Below are 26,300 nucleotides of genomic sequence, written 5' to 3'. Positions count from 1 at the left end.
GACAACGGCCTGGTGAGGCCTTGCTTACCTGGATGGTGCGCCTTTATGAGCTTGGCGCTGCCGGTATTATGCTCGATGCTGTTGACTGCTTACGATTTTGCTCTTTGAGTTCTGATTCTACGATTCAGGATCATTTTCGGAATTATAATGGTGCTGGCCAAATTTCTTTGCTCCAGCTTGCGTCTGACGGCTGTAATCATAAATATCCAACTGAATCTGACTGGCCTACTGATGAGAAACCGTGGTACACTCTGCGCGATGCGTCGCAACGTTTAAAAGAGGAAGTCATGAAAACGTGTATCTTCCTTAGTACTGCTGACAAGTTATTGGATGGTCTTTTAACATCTTCTGTGCGTAATCGCATTATCCGTTCTTCTCCTGTTGCTTACAAGCAGGTCATGATGACATTATTGATTAACCAAACTGGCAATCCTTTGTCTGTTGTGCTTGAGACATGTTTCGTAAGCGTGGTTAGGATCGAAAGGAGGGTGCCCGTCGTGTGCGAAAGAATGAGTATGATCGTGGTTCGGATGACAGTGGTGATGAGAGACGACGTGTGAATTCTGATCGCCGTGATGAGCGGTGCTATGAACGTGATGGATCCCCTCGTCGTAATGATGGGAGGGGGAGAGAGGATGATCGCGAGAGGGGAAGAGATGATCGTGTTTCTAGCAGACGACGAGATGCAAGGAGTTATTCCCCTGACGTAAGAAGGAGGGAGGATCGTAACAGACTCTCTGACCGTAACTCACAACTTTATGAACCTGACACTAATCCGTTTCGTACTGGAGACAGATATGAACAAGACATTCTAATACCAAAGAAAACTGAGAACATTTACCCTGATTTGTCTTGGTTGACAGAACGCAGGAAAAATGACTAGGAAATAGGTCAAGCTCCGGTACGCAAGTGGGCCCACAGAGATTACAGACCCTATGTAGATATTGAGATTTTTTGGAAACATCGTAATATCCAAAGGGCCCGAGCGTTGGTTGATACTGGGGCGGAGGCCACTTTAATTCATGGTAAGTCGAGAAAATTTCATGGACAATTTTTTACGATTACTGGTCTGGGTGGTAAAGAGACACCCGCGGTTCAAACTGCACTCGAAATTAAAATTGGTAGAATTCCTCGTAGAGAATACTCTGTGTTGGTTGTGCCACTTTTGGAATACATTATTGGAATTGACATTTTGAAAGGTATGACTTTGCATTTGGATGATGGGTACTATCAATTTGGTACACGACAGTACATTTCGACCAGACCCGTACGGGTTGGCCGTTTACGCATGCCACCTATTAAAATACCTTTAGCAACGAAAGTGATTTCTCAAAAGCAATATCGTATCCCAGGTGGTCATGAAGAAATTACCGCTACGATTCAGGATTTGGTTGACGCGGGAGTCATTACTCCGGTCACGTCTGCTTGGAATAATCCCGTTTGGCCCGTGCGCAAAAGTGACAACTCTTGGCGCATGACTGTTGATTATCGAGAATTGAACAAAAATACACCTAAATTGACTGTTGCAGTGCCTGACATTGTCACACTGATACAGAGAATTCAAAAGCATCCAGGTACGTGGTATGCTTCCATTGATATTGCTAATGCGTTCTTTTCAATTCCGATTGCCCCTGAATGTCAGGAACAATTTAGTTTCACATGGAATGGACGTCAAATGACGTTCCGGAGTCTTCCTCAAGGCTATGTACATAGTCCTACGATCTGTCACCGGCTGGTGGCGGAACATTTGTCTGAAATACCCACGAATCCACAAGTTCAGATTTGTCATTATATTGACGACATCTTGATTCAAGGTGAAACGCAAGACCAGGTGCAGTCTCATTTAGATCAAATCATTGACTGTTTGCGAGCGAAAGGCTGGGAAATCAATCCTGACAAATTACAAACTCCATCCCAAGCTGTGAAATTTTTAGGAATTAATTGGCATGGGGGTCACAGAGAGGTGATTCCACAGGTTAAACGAAAAATACTTGATTTTGCTGTTCCCAGAAACAGGAAAGAAGCTCAATGCTTTATTGGTTTGTTTGGATTTTGGCGTCAGCATATTCCCCATTTGAGTCAGATTTTGGCTCCATTGTATCGAGTCACTCGTAAAAAGAATGTGTTTGAATGGGGTGAACCTCAACAGACTGCTTTTAATTTGGCTAAAGAAGCTATTCAGTATGCTTTGGATTTGTGGCCCGTGAGTGAAGGTGATGTGGATTTGAATGTGTCCGTGGAAGGCCTGTATGCCAATTGGAGTTTGTGGCAAAAGCAGGGCAGACAAAAAGTGCCATTAGGTTTTTGGACCAAAAAGTTACCTGAGGCTGGTGAGCGTTACTCACCTTTTGAAAAACAGCTGCTGGCTTGCTATTGGGCTCTGGTGGATACCGAGCAATTGACCCTAGGCCATGCTGTGATTTTAAGGCCTGAAATTCCCATTATGCAGTGGGTTTTGAGTTCACCAAAGTCCCATCGAATTGGACATGCTCAGGAGGCTAGTGTGATTAAATGGAAATGGTACATTCAGGACAGGGCACGTGTGGGTCCGAAAGGTGTGGCGGTTTTACATGAGCGAGTGGCGCAGGCGCCCTCCAATGAGGCTGAAAGTGAGTGTTCGGTTCCCGTAGTGCAGGAGTCTCCAGTGAAGTGGGGTAAATCATTTGATGATCTGTCCGCGGAGGATAGAAAACATGTGTGGTTTACGGATGGTTCTGCGAAGTTCATTGGTGACAAAAGACATTGGAAAGCTGTCTCTTATAATCCGATTACACAGAAATTGTTAAGCACCACTGGAGACGGTAAGAGTAGTCAATATGCTGAACTCTATGCAGTTTACCAAGTTTTGAAACAGGAATTACCTGGTACATGTCATATTTTCACTGATTCCTGGTCCACTGCAAATGGACTAGCGGTGTGGTTGCCAACATGGCATTCTCATAATTGGGAATTGCATTCAAAAGAGTTATGGGGCAAAGAGCTGTGGCAAGAAATTTGGGAATTGCTCCCGCAGAGTACTGTAACAATCTTTCACGTGGATGCTCATACTCCAATTGACTCCCTTGACAAATTTTTTCATAATATTGCAGATGAACAGTCTAAAATTTCTGAGGCAGTGGTTGACATGCAGGATTCTGATTTGGCGGGATTGGCGAAGTGGGCCCATCAGAAAGCAGGACATTTTGGAGAGAAAGCCACTAGCAGGTGGGCTGCCGATAGAGGAATTCATATTCCCTTTTCTTTAATAAAAGATGTCATTCTACATTGTCCCATTTGCCAGCACTCTAGGAAGAAAGAGGTGCCTCAGATTGTTCGAGGCCACTTACATCGAGGTAAATTGCCCGCCCAAATTTGGCAGATTGATTACATTGGTCCGCTCCCTATGAGCAGAAATTGTCAATATATTTGCACAGTGGTTGATACTTATAGTGGCCTTTTGGTCGCTTTCCCTTGCAAGAATGCTACCCAAGTGAATACAATTAAAACCCTGGAGCTAATTATTCTGTACTATGGTGTCCCATTCCAGATTCAATCAGATAATGCATCCCACTTTCGTGGAAGATTGGTGCAGGAATTCTGTACGGAAAATAATATTGATTGGGTGTTTCATATTCCATATTACCCACAAGCTTCAGGACTGATTGAGAGAATGAATGGCTTGTTGAAAGAACAGTTGCGTAAGTTGACTGATGACCGGTACAGCCAGTGGAGAGATGTCCTACTTCAAGCTTTGTTAATTTTAAATAATCGTCCTTTGTTACATGCTGAATCTCCTTTGATGCGTTTGTTTCCTCCACATGTTGACGCGAAACCAAATTCTATATCAAATACTGTAATGTATTGGGAAATTACCCCCGGTGCTTTGGCTCCATGTAGAGCAACCCCAGGTTCCGCAGGCCTCGACCTGCATGCTTTAAATGATGCAAAATTTCCAGGAAAAGATCGAATAATTGTTGAAACTGGCATTGGTGTCTGTATACCTGCCGGTAGTTTTGGATTAATTGCCCCTAGATCTGGCCTGGCCCTGAAAGGTGTACAAGTACTCGGAGGAGTAATTGACAGTGATTACCAGGGAGAGATTAAGGTTCTCCTGCTTAATAGCAGTGAGACGGATTTGTTCATCAAAAAGTCTGACCGTGTTGCTCAATTACTGATTATGCCTGTCTTCAGTGGTGAGATCAAAAAAGGCCCTGCCCCAACGTTGCTAACTGTGCGAGGACAAAAAGGCTTCGGATCGTCTGATCTTCCTGGAGCTAAAATATGGGTGCAATCGCCTAAAAATCCTCCTGAACAGGCTGATATTATTGCGACCGGTCATGACAACACCGTTTTGGTGATGAAGCCAGGGAAAGATGGCTGGGAAGCTGTCCCAGCTGATAAATGTTACTTACGAGAATGATTAAGGCCTGTATTTGTATTGTTTCAGATCATTCTTTGGATTGCTGCTGCAGGATGTGTCGGCGTTGGACTCCTTTTGGCTTGCTACGCCGGGAGAGGAGAGGATCCACCGACGCCGGTTGATGGGATAATAAGAGCCCCGCGGTCCGCGTGGGAGAAGTCTTCGAACTTTTGGATTACACTCGCAAGGCGGGTGACGAACTCTCCGCATTTTTGCCTTACCCCCATGAAGTCTGTCACTGACATTTTAGCGACCTGTTTGGTTGCTGTCCCTGCATCCACCGAAACTCTTCGCCATATTTTTAATATATCTAATGCCCGACCTAATGTTATTCTGGGTGATTTCGCTGCACATGAATTTTGTCCCTCATGTACTACTCTTCCAGACCTCGATGTCCCTATTCATTCCCGAATAACTACTTTTAATATTACCCCTGGAGACCTTTGCTTCATCATGACTTGTGACCCTAAAGCTATTACTGAGTGCTTGCGGCTGAAGCTCCAAGCCGCTACTACTTTTTCAACTCATCAACGTTTGTTATGTTCAAAGAGACTTCCTAATTCATGTCTTTCAGTTAAAAATAATATGACATGTAAACGTTTATTAGTAGCCACTAGCCATTATCGTTCAATGCTATTGCCAGCTGGATGGCTCTTTTCCTGTGGGAATTCATCTTGGCCCTATATTCCTGCAAATATTTCTGGAGGCCCATGTGCCATCACTAGATTGAGTTTGCTAATGTTTTCCTCACATCCTACTTCACATTCCCGTATTGTACGTGATTCAATGTCATTGCATGAAGATTGTGATTCCTCTGTTCATCTCTATTCTAGATCAGAGTACCTTGGTTTAGCTTTTTCTATTATTGGAGTGCCTGCATTGGCCGTTTATAATGCCAAAACTATTTGCAAAATGGCCTGCTGGATGGTTAAGTCCATTAACCAAACATCTACTGTTTTATCTGATCTCTTATTAGACGCCCAAGGTGAACGTAGAGCTATTTAGCAGAACAGGGCCGCTATTGATTATCTATTGTTGAAACATGGACATGAATGTTCTGATTTTGAAGGTCTATGCTGTTTTAATTTGTCTGACCATTCTAAAGCTATCCAATCCCACATTGACAAACTCCACGACTTGACTGCAGAAATTAGAGAACATATTGATCAGGGTTTCTTTGACTGGCTTTTTAATTGGCTCCCTGACATGCATTCCTTACGACAGATTTTAGGGGGGATTATTGTCGCTATTTGTGTCCTAATAGCTATTTGTTGCTTTATTCAGTGCATCCCTTCCCTGCTGCAATTTTTTAGACTTAGCAAGGGTCGTAGATCAGTTAGTTTTGTTTCATATTATTCTTCTACCGATGTTAGTTCCATTTAGTTTGTGGTTAATAGACTGGAGTCAAGGGGTGTAATGTAATGGCTGCCTTTTTGCTAGCTCTTTGGAGAAGGAGAATGATGGAGAGTGACTCCAGCCTATCACCCCCATAGTATAGGGATTAGGCTGATAGACAGGGACCCTGTCTTACATATATTAGGGCATTTTCGTACCATTTTCCTTAAAGTAAGGCTTATGAATTTAAGTTAGGGGATAGATATGTAAGTATTAGTCATGATTTGCTCATTTGCTAACATGCTAGGCTATTTTCCATGGAGCTATGCATATTGTGGGCTCCGTAGGCCTTAAACGAGACAGACTCCATTTTGCTTTCTGCCCGGTAGCTTGAGAAGGCTTTCTAGGTGAAGTGTAATGTTTTAGTTTCAAGCTGTTGTTCGCTTGGAGAGAACCGGTTCAGGCTGACCCTTATCGAAGGAATGTATTTTTCTCCACTCCGAAGACACAACTTCAGGCCGGCCGGCTGGGAAAGTGTCCTTGGTACGGGGAGGTACAAGAATTTGGTGGGCGGCAGGTTACTGGCCGTGAATTTCCATGAAGGAACGGGCTTTGATATTAGCGAAGGTGTTAGTCAGTTTGTCAGTTAGTCCGTAGGCGGCATCTAGCCGTTAGCATCTCTGCCATTACTCATTTTCATGGTGGACAAGTCGCCATCTTTGAAGTCGGAGAAAGATTTAAGACCGAAACTCTCTGAGAAAGACTGAACGAGAAGTAGCGCGGAGCGCACTGATACAGAGAGAGAGAGAGAGACGGTAGCTAATAACCAGCAAGGTTCCGGTGTCCTGAGGGGAAGCAGACGAGGTTGAGCCTAGCGGTGCAGACGTGTACTTGTGACGGCTGAGGGTGACTGCAAGGCGAGCCAGGATAAAGAGACGAGAAGGGAACCTAGATGACTGCCGAGTCCAGACTTCCCACTAATAAGGTGACCTCTGTCTAACTTTAATAGAATGTGCACTCTAATCTTTACCTTTTTCTTGCAGGATTCATGTTGCATAGTAATGTGATTTGTGTCTATTGTTAATAAATACCCTAATTCTTATAGAATTATTGTGTACCTGGTGTTCGTGTTCAATCTTGGTAAACTACATTCCTAGTCGAAAGCTGTTTAGGTGAACGGATGAGAAATCCCGATCAGGTAAATGGTGATTGAATAAAGAGGGAGTGAGTGGACCTTTGATGCCAAGAGCAGGGAGTACACTATACAATCTGGAACTATATTCAAAGTTATTATTGTAGTTTTATCCCGAGTAGATCGCTGAGATATTATCCCAATAATTGGTCATAGGAATGTGGTCGTCGTTGATATGCGGCGTTAGTGAGAACGTTGGGGGGGAGACCAACGTGGATACCCACTGGATTGTGGCTTGAATAAGTGAGAACGCCAGGGAGGATACTGGCGCGTAGTTTCGCCGGATTGCGAACAGTTTGGAAAAGGGAGCATTGGGTTCTGCAGGCCCATGTGTAGACACACCGGATTGTGTGTCAGATTTGCCCTAGGGTAGAACGGTCTGGGTCGGGGTGGCCGCGAGACCAACTGATGTGAATAAGATATTGTAGAAAATCTGTACATACATATATTGTCATTCCCCATCCTTAGGTGCAACCTATATATATATCTGTATATCTATTCATTGTGAATACGATCTGAGGAGGGAAGGTGAGTACGTTTTGGCTGGGTCACAGGGGCCCCTGGGGGCTGATCCCATCTACACAGAAAATCCAGCCATTACACTACCCAAACCTAGAATTCAAGTAACCAGCAAATGGTCATTTATTGTGTCATAACTCATGCCATCGTAACTTACTGAAAATACAGATTTTGAAAAATCTTTACAACAAACTGCATCTTCCTGTCCCTACCCCAATAAGTCTGTGGCAATAGTGATTTCAGTGTAAAACAAACCTGTTAGAACGTCTGTCTCTAGTTGGCAGAGGTATGCACTTCTGACAAATAGGGACACACCTTTTCTAGTCAGGGCAAGGGGATCACACACTTAGATAACCCCTGCTCACCCCCTTGGTAGCTTGGCAAAGCAGACAGGCTTATCTCAGAGGCAGTGCGTTAAAAATTTATGACCACATACAGTAATAAAGTGAATACACTACAAATGGACCCGACACAGTAGTATTATAAAAATAAGGATTTTTATATAAGGCTTAGCACAAGACCAAATAACGACAAACATATACCACAATCTTAATAAATACTCTTGGAAGGGAAAATAATAGTTCAAGTGTAGTTTCTTCTTAGCACAAAGTCTTTAGTATCAAAAGCAACTCTTCTTCTTTAAATCAAAGTTCTTGGCAACAATGTAACCCATACGGGAGTGACACGACGTTGAGGCAAAGTTAATCCAAAGGGTTCGACGTGGACCGCGAGGAGCGCTACGTCGAGCCCGGAGTCGCACAGACCCCCACAACACAGTACCTTGGAAAAGCGAAGCACACGATGATCAGCGGCGTCAAGATGTCCGGCGTCGCGTCTTCGGCGTCGATCCGGCCTCAGAGTCTGGGCGACCTGCAGCGGCGTCAACAGATGTCAGGCAGGAGCAGCGCTCACGAGGTGAAGCAGAATACGGCATCGTCGTCGATGATGATGTTGCAAGAGTGAGCAGCGCTCACGACGTCGAGAGGGCTCGAAGTCGATGTGATCAGCAGCGGTGCAGACACGAGGTCACTTGGAGCTGGAGCCAAACTCACTACTCACTGGCATTGCTTCTGGCCTCGATCGGGCCGGCGGCTGGCGTCGCGGAAGCGGGACACTGGAGCCTTTACTCACAATGTCGAGCTGGATTCGGCAACGTCCGTTGGCGTCGAGATTGCGGGTTTCTTTCAGGGGTGCTGGATTCTCAAGTTCCAGCAAATAGCGCTTTTAGCAGATGAAGTCCTTTAGCCCTGTGACTTCAACAGGAGGCTGGCACTCTTCCAGCCCTTGGAGATTTTCTTTAGCAAAGCTTGAGAGTACACACTCAGTTCCTCTCTCCTGGTTCCTTGGCAAAAATAAAGAAGCACTGCAGGATTCCCCCCCAAAAAAGCACACTGGCAGAAGGGGTAGGCAAGTCCTTGGATCAGCAGGCTTCTTGTCCTTGGTTCAGGTTTCCTTGTCAGAAGTGATCTAAATTCATGGTTCAGGGGTCCTTCTCTTATACCCCTTTTTGGCTTTGATCCCTTTGTCCATGCAGGGGAATTTCCCCACATCCTGGGTCTGTTGTGGGTGTAGCCAGGCAGAGGCACCTGTCTATTCACTGAGCAGGGCTGGGTCCTCAGACGCCCAGCAGGAGGTGGAGCCAGCATTGTCACTGGCAGGAGCAGAGCTATCGGCCTCCTGGTAGGAGGTGGGGCCAGGATCATCCATGGCAGGGACAGAGCCATCAGTCGCCTGGCAGGAGGTGGAGCCAGCATTGTATCAGGCTGGGCAGGCTATCAGGAACTACTCTCTCCCTACTCTCAATGCAAATGTCCCACTCATCCCACACTGACTCACTCAGACCTCTGGAGCCACCCAGCTCCTGTCACACACACACCAAACCAGCTGAAACCAGAAATAGTTAGACAAGAAAATAGCCACTTTCTAAAAGTGCTATTTTCAAACCCAGAGTCCAAAAACCATCCACACAAATGGATGCGTAATTAAACCCCGAGTTCAGGGATACCAAACTCGACATTGCACCATGCTCCCCGAGCCAGCTAGGATTATAGCATTAATAATCCTGGCAGCCCATTCTAACTAATGGAGAGCAGGTTACCTCGCAATAGTGAAAAATGAATATGGCTGTAATTCACTATTAGGACATGCCAACTTGGTCAGGCTTGTCCTACCTTATACTTACAATGCACCCTGCCCGTGGGCCTACCATAGGGGTGACTAACATGAAGTTAAGGGAAGGTTTGGGGACTGGCAAGTAGGTGTACCTGCGCAGTCAGTGTGACAGTACTAGACTGTACGTAGGTCTAGCAATGGCAGACCTTCAGACATACTTTTACTAGGCCGCTCTTGTGGGTGGCACAACATGTGCTGCAAGCCCACGAGCAGCATTTGTATTTACAAGCCCTGGCACTCCTGGTGCACTAGACTAGGGACTGACAGTAAACCAAATAAGCCAAACATGGAATTCAATCAATACAGTAATTTTACATAGGGAGCACTTGCACTGTGGCACTGATCAGCAGTGGCACAGTGCCCAAAGCAGTATACCAGCAAAAACATAAAAAACAGAGGAGGCAAACAGAAAGAAAATGGAGGAGAGACTCAAGCCAATGATGCCAGGTCTAACAAAACCCAGACCCAGATTTACAATAAATTCAAGAAACATGGCACAACACCTGATGTTTCTGTGCTACTTTGCTTGAATGGGAGAGAGCAGAACAGCACCATACCTGTTAACATATGGTGCTGTTTTCCTCTATCTCTGAGTTGGCACACTTTAGGGTGCATTTTCATGCCAATGAACACAACTTTGCATCATAGGGCAGGATATGAGCATTCTGTAGGGAATAGTTTATGTAATGGAAGGGGGCTCTTACAGTACAAAAAGTGTGCTTTAATTTTTCCTGCGACACTGTGTATAGAGAATGCAGCACACATACAAAGTACGAAAAGCTAGGACAAAATCAAGTTGTTTTTCTTCATTACAACTTGCTCAAGGTGGCAAAGATTTTGGCAGAAATCCCTATCTATGAATGTTTGTAGCTAGGGATTTGTGTCATAGAAAATGAGTGGTTGCTTATGAGCACCCATGTACCACCCATGGAATGCCCCCTTGATGCAAACTAATGCAAAGTAGTGCATAGGGCAAACTTGTGTTACTTTGAGAAACTATCTTTCTGGCGAGACATCAAGAAGCAAGATGGCGGCCGCTTAGGAGGACGGTAGCACCACTTGTGACTCATGGCTGAATCGGCTGGTGAAACCCCCTAAGTAACGTGGAAAATGAGCACCGTTTAAGACCCGTCAATGAAGAGAGCCTGGCATTGTTGTTGTAGCTCCTGGGCAGTGTGGATAGATCTTGGCTTATTGATATTTAAACAAGCCACAGCAGGGCATCTTTTCTGTATAGATCATAGCGTGTCAGCGAGCTGCAGCAAGATGGGTCAGAAAACAGCGGCGCGCTCTGGAGCCCCCAAAGCAGAAGGTAATCGGAAGACGCAGGGAGAAAACGCTGCTGAGCATGACTCACCGAGCCAGACGGACCAAACAGCAGGACGCGGGCGGCGCCTGCAGCTTCAAATCTCCAGTGGTGAGCCCCTAATAGAGAAGAAAGGAAGAGGCGTGGGATCAGGGAAACCACGTCCTGCCGGCATCTCCGTGGCTAAGCTGCCCCAGCGTACGAGAGAGGCTCAGCCGGGATTGTGCAGCGGTTAGAAGCGCAAGTGAGGACCGGAGGAGAGCCGGAATGAGAACCTGGATGCTCTCCCTCCGATGCAACTAGCAGGTACTCTCTTGCTCAAGGCGCTAAGTGATGGGAGGCACCCGCTAATTTCAGGAACTAGCGCATCCTCGCCTGCCTGGGCTGGGGGCGAAGAGAGTGGACCTGGGGAGGTATTAGAGAAGGGAGAATTACTGGCAAGGAAGATGCATCATTGGAACTGCCTGAGTTTCATGGCATTCAGAACACTAACGTAGAGCATCCTGAATCTCAATCTAATGATGCAGATATTTGCCTGGAGACACATGAGCGTGCGGATGATGTGGTTCACGGAATGTGATAGCGAACAGAATCTGGGAGCAGGCATGGCAGTTGGCGATAACAATTATAAGTGGGAGACGGACAGAGAGCCAAGCGACTGCTTCTTTTCAGTTTCGGAAGGAGCAGATTGGCCTGAGGATGGCTTCAGTACATCATCTGAGGCAAGTAATTTAGATTAAGATCCCGAGGATAGTGATAAAGCTCAGCTTATCACAGCTAAAAAGATAAGTCAACGTTCAAGCACACAACGCTGTGAAAGAAAAGATCTTAAATGGGACTACACTTCTGCGATTCAGTTGTCCGGCTCCTCGACGGGGGCAACCCCCACTGAGGCCAGTATGGTTCCTCCTACATTGGAAGTTATCTATCAGGCAATATTGTCGCACAGGGAAGAGACTCTCCAAAACAGCCAGAAAGCGCAATCTGCAATGCAGAAAATGCAAGGGATTGTCAGGCAACTCTCTAAATCCTGTGTTAATATAGGCAAAAGAATGACAGACCTTGAGGCAAGAATTGTCTCTACCGAGGCAGATGCGTCAGTTGCAGCAATTCTGAACGAAGCGCAAAAATTACAAATTAAAGATATCCAGTGGAAGCTGGAGGATTTTGAAAACCGACAGAGGAGGAATAATTTGAGGGTGTTAGGGTCCGATCCCAGGGCATATATAGTCAGGTTGTTAAAGTCCTCGTTTCTTGAACTGTCAGATTGAAACTGGGCGGTAGAAGTACAGAGAGCCCATCGCACTCCTTTTAAACCAAGAATCCAATCGAGAGAAGGGGCCAAGCTGCATGCGATCCTTGTGTATTATCGAAACGTTTTTGCTGTGCCAGATAATCTCTGAAAAGGCAAGACCCGACTACAAAAGAACAAGTGGGGATGTGTCGTTCTTTGTGCGCCCAGATTTCTGCCACACCACCGTAGAGAGACGGTCGAGATTAAGACAGCTTATAAAGCCCTTTAAGGACAAAAACATTCAAATGTATCTGATAGATCCTGCAGCTCAAGGCGATCCACGATGGCCAGCCGCGTTACTTCACGTCGGAAATTAAAGCTAAGGAATTTCTGGATGGCATTGTCAAATAACACTTTAAAAAAAAGATGGATTCAATGCACAAGTTGACTTAAGATACTCTTTAAAAAGTAAGTAATAATAAAAAAAAAAATAAGTGGAAGAAAAAGGGTTAAAACATTTTTTTTAAAAAGGGGTGCAAGAGGAACTAGAAATAGTTAAAAAGGCACAGGCACAGGCATATCATAATGTTCTTTTATAAACAACTTTTAGACATGCCTAGCCTCATGAATTAATAGGGATCGATTGGGGAAAATGTTAATGTTGATTGGAATAGTATCAGCCACGTCAATTATGCTGCGCACATCCTATGCTCAGACCAAGGTCCCAGCGCTTCACTGGGGCGGCGGTGGGGCACGACGGAAGGGAGAGTGGAGCTTTGGGGAGAAGGGGAGGGAGGATAGGCAGGGGGTGGGGATGGGGAGGGGTCACAGGGTGGAAACGAATACCCATAACTATGTAGAAAGATGGGCAAAACCTTCGCAAATTGAACTGTTGAAATATTGGATTAGAAGCAGAAGCTACAAGGAAACAAAAAAAAAATTGGGAACAATTATTATCTGTACAGTGAATGTAAGGGTGTTAAATGATTGGAGGAAGAGGCAACGGCTGGGGGAATTTGTTAGGTGATACCACTTTGACTTGGTTTGTTTACAGGAGACGCACATACGTTGGGGGGAAAGAACCCTCCTGAACTTGAAAGGGTTTGATCTATTGGCATGCACATCCTAAACATCCACCTCTTGTGGTGTCGCAATCCTGGGGAAAATGGTTCTAGGTGGGGTTAAGCGCAAAATAATAGATGCCCTAGGGAGATGGGTGGTGGTGGAGCTGGGAATCGGTATCATTATTTGTACAATTTGTGGGTCAAATCAAGATAATCCAGAAATGTTTGAACATCTGGAAGTTGAGCTCGCGACATGGCCTAGTCCGCTTATAGTATGCAGAGATTTTAATATAGAAGCTGATTTGATCAATAAGTATATTTATGTGGGACTGAAGCCCAAAGTATGTTTGAGCTCCATGATCACAAGTCATGGGCTGGTAGATGTCTGGGGGAACAAGGAACCAAATAAGGCAGGGTATACATACTTCTCATGCCCACACAAAAAATATACTAAACTTGACTATTTTTTGGTATCATCAACATTAATTAGGAACGTGAGGGTTGATAAATTTCCAAAAGTGATCTCGGATCACAATCCACTAGTGTTATATATATATTGAGATAGATACTCCCAAAAATATTTACTATAAGTGGACTTTCACCTGGAATATATAGCTCAATAAGACAGATATGGAACATATGAAGAAATGGGTTCAGGATTTTTTAGATAGTAATCGATATAGTGCCAGTCAAAAGTCAGTTTGGGACGCATTTAAAGCTGCCCTCAGAGGTGAAACAAGTAGCTTTCTCGCCAGGTTAAGGAAAGAGGCCCAGATGGAAAGTGACAGGCTATTGAGAGAATTAATCAACGCAGAAGAACAACATACAACAGCTTTATCTCAGGGAGAGGAGATATTAGAGGCACTGCACAGGATCCTGGCCATAAAATCTGAGCCATAGTAAGAGAGAAGACCCCTCGAGTTCCAGGGAACAGGGTACTATGTAACCAATAAGTCCAGAAAGAATCCCTGGAATATTTTTAAGAGTAATGGTCTGTGAGGACCACACCTAAGCATGTATTTTAGGGACACACCAACAACCAAAGTGTAACGTTTACAATTTTTTATTAAAACAGAAAACTAGAGTTTAAAATTTCAGAAAGAATGAATCATTTTTCTGAAAATGTACAGTATATACAATGCGCATTACCTCTTCATGTTAAAAATAAACCTTTAAAAACACAGGAATAACATTTCATAATAAAAGGAAAAAAAAACCACACATTTCATCATTACAAAAGCATTACATGTAGACCTGAAGGATGAAACAAATACAGAAACATCAATAACATCAAATTTGTGCAAGACAGAAATACCCCAGAAAAATAAGTATTTGCTCGAATGATAATTCAACCAATTTGTGGGATCCAATATCCTCACTGTATTTGTAACATGATACCACAGTTGTAAGATTTGTGTGTAGTTGGTATCTTCTAGGCTTAGTTGGATTCTCTTTTATTCCCTTGCGTTGAAGCGTTTCGGTGTTAATACCACAGATACGGTCCCGCTTTTTGATATCTACAGGGGGTAACCGTTGTACGTGTTTTATTATGCTCCCGAGCGGATGTGTTCTCTCGCACGGGCACGTCTTGCTTCCCCTCCTGTTTGCCGGTATTTGGATATCCAAATACCGGCAAACAGGCGGGGAAGCAAGACGTGACCCCCTGTAGATATCAAAAAGCGGGAAATCATCTTCGAATTGGAAAGAAGACAATAGATACCCGCCTAGCAAAGACATGTGGATATTGAATAAATAACGAAACGAGGAGGGAAATCATTCATTAAAATATCTTGAAATAAATGCAGCAGTTGTTCTCTTTAATAAAAGAGAATCTTAATTAATAAGCTAACGGAAAAGAAATACCTTCATATCTGTGAAACCTGTCACCTAAGGGATACTGACTAACGCCTTGGTGTTACAGCCTCCTCCAGATTTAAAATAAGGAGACCTCTTGTATGAATTTGAGGACCCCAATATTAACCGTCCTGAGGAAGGTGTGACCGTATCTGTGGTATTAACACCGAAACGCGTCGACGCAAGGGAATAAAAGAGAATCCAACTAAGCCTAAAAGATACCAACTACACACAAATCTTACAACTGTGGTATCATGTTACAAATACAGTGAGGCTATTGGATCCCACAAATTGGTTGAATTATCATTCGAGCAAATACTTTTTTTTCTGGGGTATTTCTGTCTTGCACAAATTTGATGTTATTGATTTTTCTGTATTTGTTTCATCCTTCAGGTCTACATGTAATGCTTTTGTAATGATGAAATGTGTGTTTTTTTTCTTTTATTATGAAATGTTATTCCTGTGTTTTTAAAGGTTTATTTTTAACATGAAGAGGTAATGCGCATTGTATATACTGTACATTTTCTGAAAAATGATTCATTCTTTCTGAAATTTTAAACTCTAGTTTTCTGTTTTAATAAAAAATTGTAAACGTTACACTTTGGTTGTTGGTGTGTCCCTAAAATACATGCTTTGGGGTGGTCCTCACAGACCATTACTCTTAAAAATATTCCAGGGATTCTTTCTGGACATAAAATCTGAGCTTCATGAATGGTTAGCACAGAGAGCAGTGGATGATTACCAAGCACACCGGGGTACGTTTTATGAGACGAGGGAGCAGGCAGGGAAACATCTGGTGCTCTGAATGAGACAAGAAAGCGCCCAAAATCTAATCACAGATATCCAGAAGGATGACCAAGTTTATATGGAGCCCAAAGATATACTCAGGGTATTTAAGGAATACTATCAGCTGCTATACAAAGAAGAGCACTAAGCAGATCCCTCTAGTGTGGAGGAGAAGGGATCAGGCCCCCAGCTAGGCAGCCACACAAAAGAAGAACTCGATAGGGACTTTTCATTAGAGGAAATAATTGAACCTCTCCAGGAACTGCTAGCAGGAAAGACAGCCAGTCCTGACAGTATTCAAGTAGAAGTTTTTAAGTGTATTCAAACTGTAATTGCCCCTATTTTGCTGGATTTATTTATTGGAATACAACACACTGGTAAAATACCAGAATCGTGAAAAGAAGCAAAAATCATAGTGTTCCATAAAAAACGTAAACCAACTTATAACTGTGCATCTTATAGACCAATATCCCTTACAAATACGGATACAAAATTATATTCTAAAGTGTTAGCGAAGAGGTTGGGGAGGGTCATTGGATCTCTGGTCTCCCCGTGGCAGCATGGGTTTATCCCAGGACATGGGATGACAGAACACATAAGGCGGACCATCACGCTATTTGATATACAGGGTGAGACGGGGGGAAGGACGGCCATGATCCTCCTCGACGCGGAAAAAGCCTTTGATCGGCTGGCTTGGACGTATTTGTGAGGAATATTGGAGCAAAAAGGGTTCAGGCTCAGAATTATCAGGGCAATAAAGGCAATGTACTCGGACCCAAAGGCACAAATTCAATTAAGGGGGGTAGCTCAGATAATATTTTTATTTCCACAGGGCTGTCCTTGCTCACCAATATTGTTTGCCCTATACATAGATCCACTCATAAAAAGACTGCTGGGTTGTCAAGACATCAAGCCTATTATCACCAATGGCTTTGAGACTAAATTGCTAGCCTATGCAGATGATCTGTCTATATTAACTTCGGATCCGAACACTGCTATTATTGCAGTTACCGTGATCGCCAGGGAATTCGGGCATAACTCAGGTTATTTGCTGAATGAAAGCAAGAAATAGATAGTTTGCACAGATAACATCAATATGAATGACCCTAAAAGTACGGAGGGCGCAATATATCTGGGGTTGCGAATTAGATCAGATGCTCCCATTCTGCACTATTCAACAGACGTTTAGGCTCCCAGCTGATCAGGGTTTAAAATTTGCTCAAATTCAGAAACATTTTGTGGGTTATAGGCCACGACTTTCTCTGGGGGGTAAAATTAATCTGATAGAGCAAATAGCAGGGAGTAGAAGAAAGATCAAGATGATTTAGCAGACAACATTTTGCGCTCCACCAACCTAAAAGCACAACATTATAAAATCTTATATAATCTCGATTTTACTTCAGCAAAATTTTTATTTGGGGTAAAAGAGAGGATGGTAAGTGCCCAAGGTGCGGGGAAGGGCCAGCCACCTTGATCCCCATGTTTCATGATTGTGAGAAGCTACAATTTATGCAAAAAGGGCTGGTAGCTATTTGGGAGGGGCTGCTAGGGCATAAGATCAACCTAGTCCCTACCCTGATGATACTAGGTCATGATAATGATATAGGCCTAAGAATAAAGGATTATTTTTTGTTTTTATATGCGTAGCAGTCCTTAGGATTCTTTCAGAATGAGGTTGGAAGGATCCCGTTCCTCCTACTTTCCAAATGTGGCTAGCCCGCCTCCTAAGGGTTCATAATCTGGAGTCCACACTGTGCACAAGGCGAGGAAGGGAGGTGACGAAGCCGGGGTTGAGAATATGGGCACCCTTAGTGAGGTGGAGAGATAATATTCAGCGCCCACCCAATAGTGAGAGAGAGGGAGTGGGCTAGGTGGTCAGCTGGAACTGATATAGCAATTAAGAATTTGTGTTGCACGGCTCTTTTAACTCAAGACAGTAATACTGAATGTATGTACCTTCCCCAGGTAAAGGAGGATCACCCATGTCATTACTCTGTTTTGTAGATACATTTTAAGATGTATGAATTTTCCCCCGTTTGTCAATTCATATTACCGGTTCCAGATCATTGAGCTATATCATGTATTTGCAGGATTTTATCTATGTATTCAGTATGAAATGTAAAGTGAAATCATTTTGTGGTTTTCGGGTATTTAAGAAATTCAATACAATTTTATTAAAAAGGAGAAACTATCCAACCTAAATCCTGTTTTGCGTTGAAGAGTAAATCCCAGCATAACACTTTGTGTCAGGGTTGCATTACACAAGTAGTGCAAATGTGGTGCACAGCATTAGCAAATCTTGGCCAAAATTACAGTTGCCAATTAAAAGTTACAAAAACGTGGTTCACGGTTCCAAACAACAGAGGGTGATTACGGGCCATATGTATCAAGCACAAATGGGTTTGCAAACACCGAAATTCACAGAATTTTGGTGTTTGCAATCGTATTTTTGCTAAATGGTATGTATGAAGCAAATCTGCGTGCAAAATAAGGAATCGCAAAATTTTCGATTCCTTATTTTGCGATTGCATTTAAGGAATCGCAAATTTTGCGATTCCTTAAATGCAATGTAAGAAGCACGAAAAAAGTGCAATTTCGCCTTAAGGAATTGCAAATTACCACCATCTTCAAGTTGGAGGTAATTTGCGATTTCTTTGAAAAATGCATTTTTTTCCATTTATCAAAGTGCCATGTGACACACATACATGCCCTTAGTATGCTGCCACATGTGCACCCATGCTTATTTCACGGGTGCAACAGGGTGTCCTTTTGACACCCCTGCACCCTTGAAATTGCATTCTCAATTTGCGATTCGCTAATTGCTAATCTCAAATTGAGAATGTCTTCCCATTCATTCCTATGGGCCTCTAGGCCCATAGGAATGAATGGGGAGGTATTCCTGAATTGTGAATCGCAATTTGAGATTCGCAATTAAGGAATATGTAGGATTCGCAAAATGTATTGCAAATCCTAAATACATAGCATTTTGCGATTCTCAGATAGCGATTCTCAAAAAATCGCTATTTGAGAATCGCAAAATGACTTTTTGATACATATGACCCTACATGTACTATCACTGAACCATTATTGGATATGGCTGGACCTGCTAGGACAAGCCTCTGACTCTCATAAACACAGCCATATTGTACGCCCTCACTCCCTGGATATTTCTTGTCAACCTCCTATACAAAGTGGTAAAGTCCATTTTTGCAAACATATCTCAAAACCTGAACATATGAAAACAATTTGACTGGTTAATCAAATGATCCTGAGGTGCATCTCCATATCACAAACATCACCAGAAATCTCTACGACGAATGCCAAATACTTTAACATTAATCCTCACTCTGTCCAAGTACTGCAAATATATTGTGACCTCAATAGCAAACAAGTTTGCCTCTTAATCAGTATGGCATTATTCTGTTTTTGTACTCTGTCCATGACCACCTTAAACGGTACATTCTTACTGGGAAATAAAACGATCTGTAGAATGAGAGAGAATAAAAACAATGTTGGAATACATTTAGTGTAGAAAGAAAAGCTGGTGTGCACATACATTCCTCAAATTTACTACTGTTCGTTTGAATGCCTAGATGTTTAATTATACCAAGCCGCTTTGCATTATTGTAGTGATCTAAAGATCATCCAGTCAAGCCACCCCATTCCAGGATAAAGTTTAGGAGATGACTCACCTGCTACAATTATTATCATAAAAAAGAAAGTATTTTTAGTAGAGGATTTAAGTCTGTGAATAGGTATGCCCAAATTAAAAAAAACAGCAAAAGAGACACTAGAAAATATGCAAAGTCAGAGCATAACCAACTTGTAAGCCTCCAGGACCTATAGCCACATACTCATCCATGGGTTCTTTCACAGCATGAACGTTGTAAAACCTTCAGAGCACCCACATGTTTTTGTTGATGATATATAACCTTCCTTCTTTGTAAACTATCAGACCCACCTGAATTCAAGTCAAATGAGACACTTGAACAAAGAAAGCATCGACAATTATGATCTATGTGGACCCAAAGCCTGGCTAAATCCATCTTATGTAATCATACAAACACATTGGATACATTTGCTTCTGACAAACAAAGCAACTAAAATCAGAAGTGAAATTGAAAATCAAAAGGTAGAATACCAAAATTGAAAAACTGAGGCTTGAATATTTTTACATACTGTTGGACTTGCCCCTTTCTGCAGGGTCATTACTATTTATTTATTTATTGGATTTATTTAGTGTTTTCTATAGCGTGAACATGACCCAATGTATGGTTCAGAGCGCTTTACAGGAGCGTTTCAACAAACCGAGACCATTACTGTTTTGCGACATTACACTTCAGGAGAGCATATAAACATATATAACGGTCAATAGTTAAATTACCATAACGCAGCTAAAAAACATAGATAAACTTATATACAATCCCCAAGGTTAGTGGAACCTTGAACACAAATGAAAATTTTAAAGACAAAAGTACTGCTATAAGGCCTTATGGGAGAAATGTACTCATATAATACGATTTTGCTTCCTTTTTGAATGCTGCAATGGATGTAATTCTTCTAATGTTTGGCGGGAGTGCGTTCCAAATTCTCGGTGCTACCCCTGGAAACGCTTGTTCATAAGTTATTTTCTTGTACAAGGATCCGGTTTCAGTAGTAAGTCTGTTTTGCTCCTGGAGAATCGGTTACCTCCCGAAAGCGTGAGTTTCTGTGCAAGGTAAACTGGAGTTTTGTGGTGTATTGCTTTATGAGTGATGCGTGCCAACTTGAATTGAATTCTTGCTTCAAAGGGCAGCCAGTTGAGTATTTTCAGGTGAGGTGAGATATGGTCACATTTTTTGGATCCCGCTATAAGTCTTGTGGCTTCATTAAGACATGCTTCCAGTGGGGCTGTTGAGATCTTGGGGAGCCCAGCCAAGGTAGTGCACCCATATTCGATCCTTGAGATAACCAGCGCCTGGACTGCTGTTTTAAGATCTGTTTTATTTAGGAATGGTTTTAGTTTTCGCAAATAGCTTAAATGGAACCAGGTGTTTTTTGCCATTGTATTGATATGCGCTAACATGTGCAGGTTTTTGTCTAGAGTAATTCCCAGTGATTTGGTGGAATCAACAATCTTGGAGTACAATTTAGAGCAGTGATAAGGTTGGACCATGCTGCTATCTTTAGTTTGCCTTTCTGGGGTGTAATCAGTAGGAATTTGGTTTTCTGAGGGTTTAGCTTCAAGTGATGCTTGGTTAGCCATTGGAGGGTTCTTGATAGTGCATGCTTCATGGTCTTTATCTCTTCTGTTGATGCGACCATGATGTACAGCTGAGTGTCATCCGCATACATGAGAAAAGCTATGTTTGCTTTTGGTGAAATTTCCGTGAGTGGCTCAACGTATAAATTGAATAGCGCCGGAGATAGCGTTTACCCTTGTGGAACTCCGATTGTCTAAAAAAAAAGGGGAGGAGTGGTGAGTGAAGTTTGGGAATGGTTGAAGTCCTTTCTGCTAGTTCGCAGTTTTTGAGTGGCACAGGGACCATACCGATCCAAAGACATCAGCCTGAAACAGGGGGTACAAAAAGGGTCCAGTCTCAGCCCAACACTTTTTAATCTGTATCTTGCACCAGTAGCGGAGATCACGGGCAAATTTGGGGTGTAAGTCGTGTCCTATGCAGACGACACGCAACTGGTTGTGGCTTTGACACAGCCAGAGGAACAGGCGGCCAGAAACTTCTGTTCTTGCCTGCAGGAACTGGCGGCCTGGATGGCTAATAACTGCCACAATCTGAATGGAATCAAGACCGAGGTACTGATTGTGGGGAAGGCTCCCTTGGTGTGGACCTCGGCTTGGTGGCCTCCAGCGTTAGGCCCTCTACCCACTCCTAGCGATCAAATGAGGAATCTGGGGTATGGCTTGATACCAAAATCTCATTTGAGCACCATACCAAACGGGTAGCAGGCAACTGCTTTGGCATACTGAGGGTTCCCAGGAAGACACTGGACCTACTGCCACTGACAGCTAGGAAAACCATGGTCCATGCCTTAATAATATCAAGGCTGGACTATGGGAATATCCTCTATTTGGGAGCTAATGCCAAGCGCACTCAGAGGTTGCAATGCATACAGAATGCGGCTGCAGGCCTGGTCTTGATGCTACGTAAGAGAGCGCCTTCGAAGAGAGCACTGAGAGCACTACATTGGCTCCCGATTAAAGAGTGTGTGATGTTTAAAGCCTTATGTGTTGGCCACCGAATCTTACAGGGGAAAGGGCCCACCTACCTCCAAAACCTATTAACCCCGTACCACCCTACCCAACTGCTAAGATCTAGTGGGACGGGGCAGGTTCAGGTTCCGAAATTCAGAAGAGTGAGAATGGGAGGGCATTCCTTTCTTGTTTTGGCAACCCAACAATGGAACAGACATCCTCTGAATCTCCGGCTGGAGACGTCAGAGCTTGTATTCCGCAAAGAGTTGAAAACTCACCTGTTTCCCAAAAAGTAGGGCGGGATAGGTTTTGGGGCAGGTGGAAAGCAACAGCAGCAGAGTTGCTCTGGCTCGGCCGTTAGTCTTTTATAGCGCGGGGACACACTAGTACAGTGTAACCAGGCGCTTTATAAATTCAATTATTATTATTATTATTATTATTCCTGGTTGGGCCTGAAACGGTTTGGTTGACAATGAATTTTTGTGATCTGTTCTCAAGAAAGGAGCTGAACCAATTAAGGACTGTACCCTCTAGTCCCATTCTGTTTTTCAACTGATATAGTATTTTGACATGGTTCACTGTGTCGAAAGCTGACGACTGATTCAGCAGGATTAAAAGGTAAGTTTCATTGTGGTCAAGAGCCAGTAATCCGTCATTTACTATGTGCAGAATTGCAGTTTCTGTACTATGATTTGGTCGGAAGCCAGATTGGCAATCGTTTAACAGGTTGAAATCAGAAATGTGTAGACTCAGTTGTTGTTGAACACATTTTTCCAGAACTTTGGCTAACATGGGAATGTTAGTTACAGGTCTGAAATTGTTTTGATCAGAGGGGTTCTCTGTTGGTTTTGAAGAATGAATTATCCTGTTTTAAGGCAGGCCGGGATATGGCCTTGTGATAATGAGGCATTAATGACCTTAGTCCAAAACGGGATTAACAGGTGGTTTATAGAAGACCAGCACTTTTGCCAGTAGGCGATCCTTATAGTGGTTGTTAGGTTTAGTGGTCGACATGATCTTTGAGATGTCTAATTCACTGACCTGTTTAAATCCTGACCATTTGGCATTGTTTTTAGATTTGGTTAATTCTTGTTGATCCAGTTCTTCATCCTCCTTACCCTTCACACTTTTAATGTCTTTGGCTGCTTTTTTGAGTTCCCCCTCCAATGAGTTAGCTTTGTCTGTAAAGAAGACCGAAAAATCTCCACTGTTTAGGCTAGTTTTAGTGATGACTGGTGCCCATTTAGCTGATTTATTAGATTGTTCTTTAACCCCTTCGATGCTCATGACGAGCTCAGCTCGTCATGAGGTACAGTGGAGCTGAGCTCGTCATGACCACACTGTTTTACATTGAGTCCCAGCACAGCAGAGGAATATGTGCAGCATCCATGTGGTTAAGTACATCGAATAGTTTCCTGGGTCTATTTCTGCATTATCCAATTCCTTTCCTGAAAAAGTTTTTTTGAGATTTAGTAATGCTTTTATTATAAGTTTCCTGGATTGTCTCACTAGGGTTAGGTGGGACGAAGAAGGGTGTTGTCGCCATTTGAGTTCTGATAGTCTCAGTGATCTTCTTTCTTCATTGAGGGCATCATTGAACCACAGGGTTTTGTCTTTGTCAGAGAACCTTTTCAGTTTTAAAGGGGCTATGTCCTCGATAATGCTTGACATTGTCTTGTTATAGTGCAATGTGAGGTCACTAACGTCAACCATGCTCTTGGGTGGCTGCAAATCTAATTCACAGCGTGCAGCTATGTTTTCCATGTTATTTCCTCTAGTGTCCCTGGTCCACGTTTTGGGTTTATTAGCTTGTGAAGATGATTTGTTTTTTTTAAGGGAATTTCGAATGTTATTATGTGGTGATCAGACCAATCGCAGGGAGTGATTACAATATTCTCTATCACTTTCTCTTTAGCTATGATCCAATTTAAGGTGGAGCCTTTGGAGTCGGTGGGGAGATGACATCCTAGGACTAACAATTGCTCTACCAGAAAGGTTTTAAGGATGGTTTTACCTTCACCCTCCTGTTTTCTGAACCCATTTATGTTGACTTTTAGGACTCTGCACACTTTGCCACTGCTAGCCAGCGCTAAAGTGCTTGTGCTCTCTTCTTAAAACACGGTAACATTGGCTTATACCCAATTGGCATATGCCATTTATTTATCGTTTCCTAGTAAAGTGGCACTACATGTGTCCAAGAGTCCATTTAATTCTACTAGTGGGTCTGCAGCACTGGTGTTCCATCCACTTAAGAAGCCCTTTAAACATATCTTTTTTAACAAAGCTAGTATCCCAGGCGCTGTTTACAAATATACTCAATGGGAACATTGCCTAACACCGCCAAAACGTAGTTGAAAAACATTTGCACAAAAGTTTGCTTTTTTTCTGGTTTTGACACATCAAACCCAGCTTCTTATTAATATAGGCCTGCACCTACACCAATAAAGAAAAATATGCTAGCACACACCAAGCTGATATACTTTGGTTCCTTCATTTGCCAACTGTCTGTGTAAGGTTTCGACTTTTGGAAAGACACCATAGACACAACATCTGTCTGGGGGACAAAAGATTGCCAGCTTTCGAGAATGGAGGCCTTATTTGGAGCATGTTTCATACAACATCAAATTATTATCCTGAATAAAACAGTGCAGCAAACTTCCTGTCTTGCAATAGCCAAAATGAAGGATTTGAACATGCTTCGTATTTTCACGTTCTCACGCTTTGAGAAATGGCAGCACTTAAGACAGTTCAGTGAAGATACATTAGACCATTAGACACCATGATACGTAAAAGTTCTTTTAATTCATCAGACCCCAATTGGAAGGGATGGTTAGTTTGACCTGTGGACACAAACGAGTGTTAATCTTGAGTCCTGGGCAGCATCGAAGGATTTAGGACCAATGGGCCTGATCAGCAATATGTACAAACATAAGACTAAGGGGTGGTGACAATATATAGTGTTGGGTAGTTGTGCCTTGAGTGGCTAAAAACCTCAACACTCTTTCAGGTGAAGTAACACTTATCTCTTCTTTCTGATGACATGAATCTCAGGGATTTTTTATTTAAGGTCCCCAGAACCCACGTCAAAAGCGCTTTTTGTATGGAATGTACAATGAGGTGTGGAACATTTCTCAACTGGAAGCTGCTGAGAGATTGCACGAGATCGACAGGGTTAATCTAGAAAAGGCTTTGGCTGTGGTTGACAACGGTATGACCAGATTATCATCCTGAACGTATTCACTGGGCAACTTAGTGTCTTCTGCAATTTTCATCATATAGAAACACATGTCTGTTTTGCAGCATGGACAGTAACAATTACGATCCATTGTAATACTGAGCTGGACGTTGCAAAGATTACTTTTTTGGCACATGCCATGGTGTTACATCAATAGTACAAGTCTGTTGTCTGCATATGATCTAACAGAGAGACAGATTGTAATGGCATGCAGCGATGCAAGGTATACCACGTTGCACAATGAAACATCAGTCCAATTACCTTTCACCATGGCTGAGACACCCTCCACAGACTAAATAAACCATGTTTACATCACCCTACCAATTACGAATATCCAATTGCAATATTGTCTCCAATACCAACAGGTAGGCAGATAGGAAGTGCTAGGAGAATGTTATATGTATGAGTACTGGAAGTTGCTATTCAGGTTTGTATGCAGGAATGGGCACACAGAAGATTTCCTTAGTGGTTCCGACTGTGAGGATGCTTTGAGTGGGTCCAAAGTCATCCCCTTTTGTTTCGCTTTCCAAGTTTGCAAGGACATTTCTCTTCATGGGGCATGCAATGCTTCTGTGGCGAATTTGTCTTGTTATCTGAAGGTTTCCTGGCTGCCGTGGTTCATCTGGTTTTCAAGCTGCTCTTGAATGGGAGCTATTAGATGCTGAATAATCAAGGTTGCTGTGGAATCGAACCCGGCATTGCTTATATGTTGATGGTTAATTCCACCTGCCAGCACAGTTAGGGAGGCAATACTATGGCCTTCGATGAATGTTTCCAAAATATGATTTAATTCTCTAAGCAAACTGAAAGCTATGCTTTTTCAAAAAGATATGGCCTCCTCTTCAGCCAGAGAGATGTTTGATCTCCAGGTTGAAAGGTCCTCGTCTGAGATACAGACACTACTCCCCACTAACTTCCTGCTGCATTTTGGGTAGCTGGTTCACCGTATCTTTAATAAGTCTGATACAAAGGGAATGGTGCTCTTTTTTAAATGTATTGGCTTTGGACCGG

Source organism: Lissotriton vulgaris, chromosome 4_1 (assembly GCF_964263255.1).
Source record: "Lissotriton vulgaris chromosome 4_1, aLisVul1.2, whole genome shotgun sequence".
NCBI classification, from domain to species: Eukaryota; Metazoa; Chordata; class Amphibia; order Caudata; family Salamandridae; genus Lissotriton; species Lissotriton vulgaris.
This window is presented reverse-complemented; position numbering follows the sequence as displayed.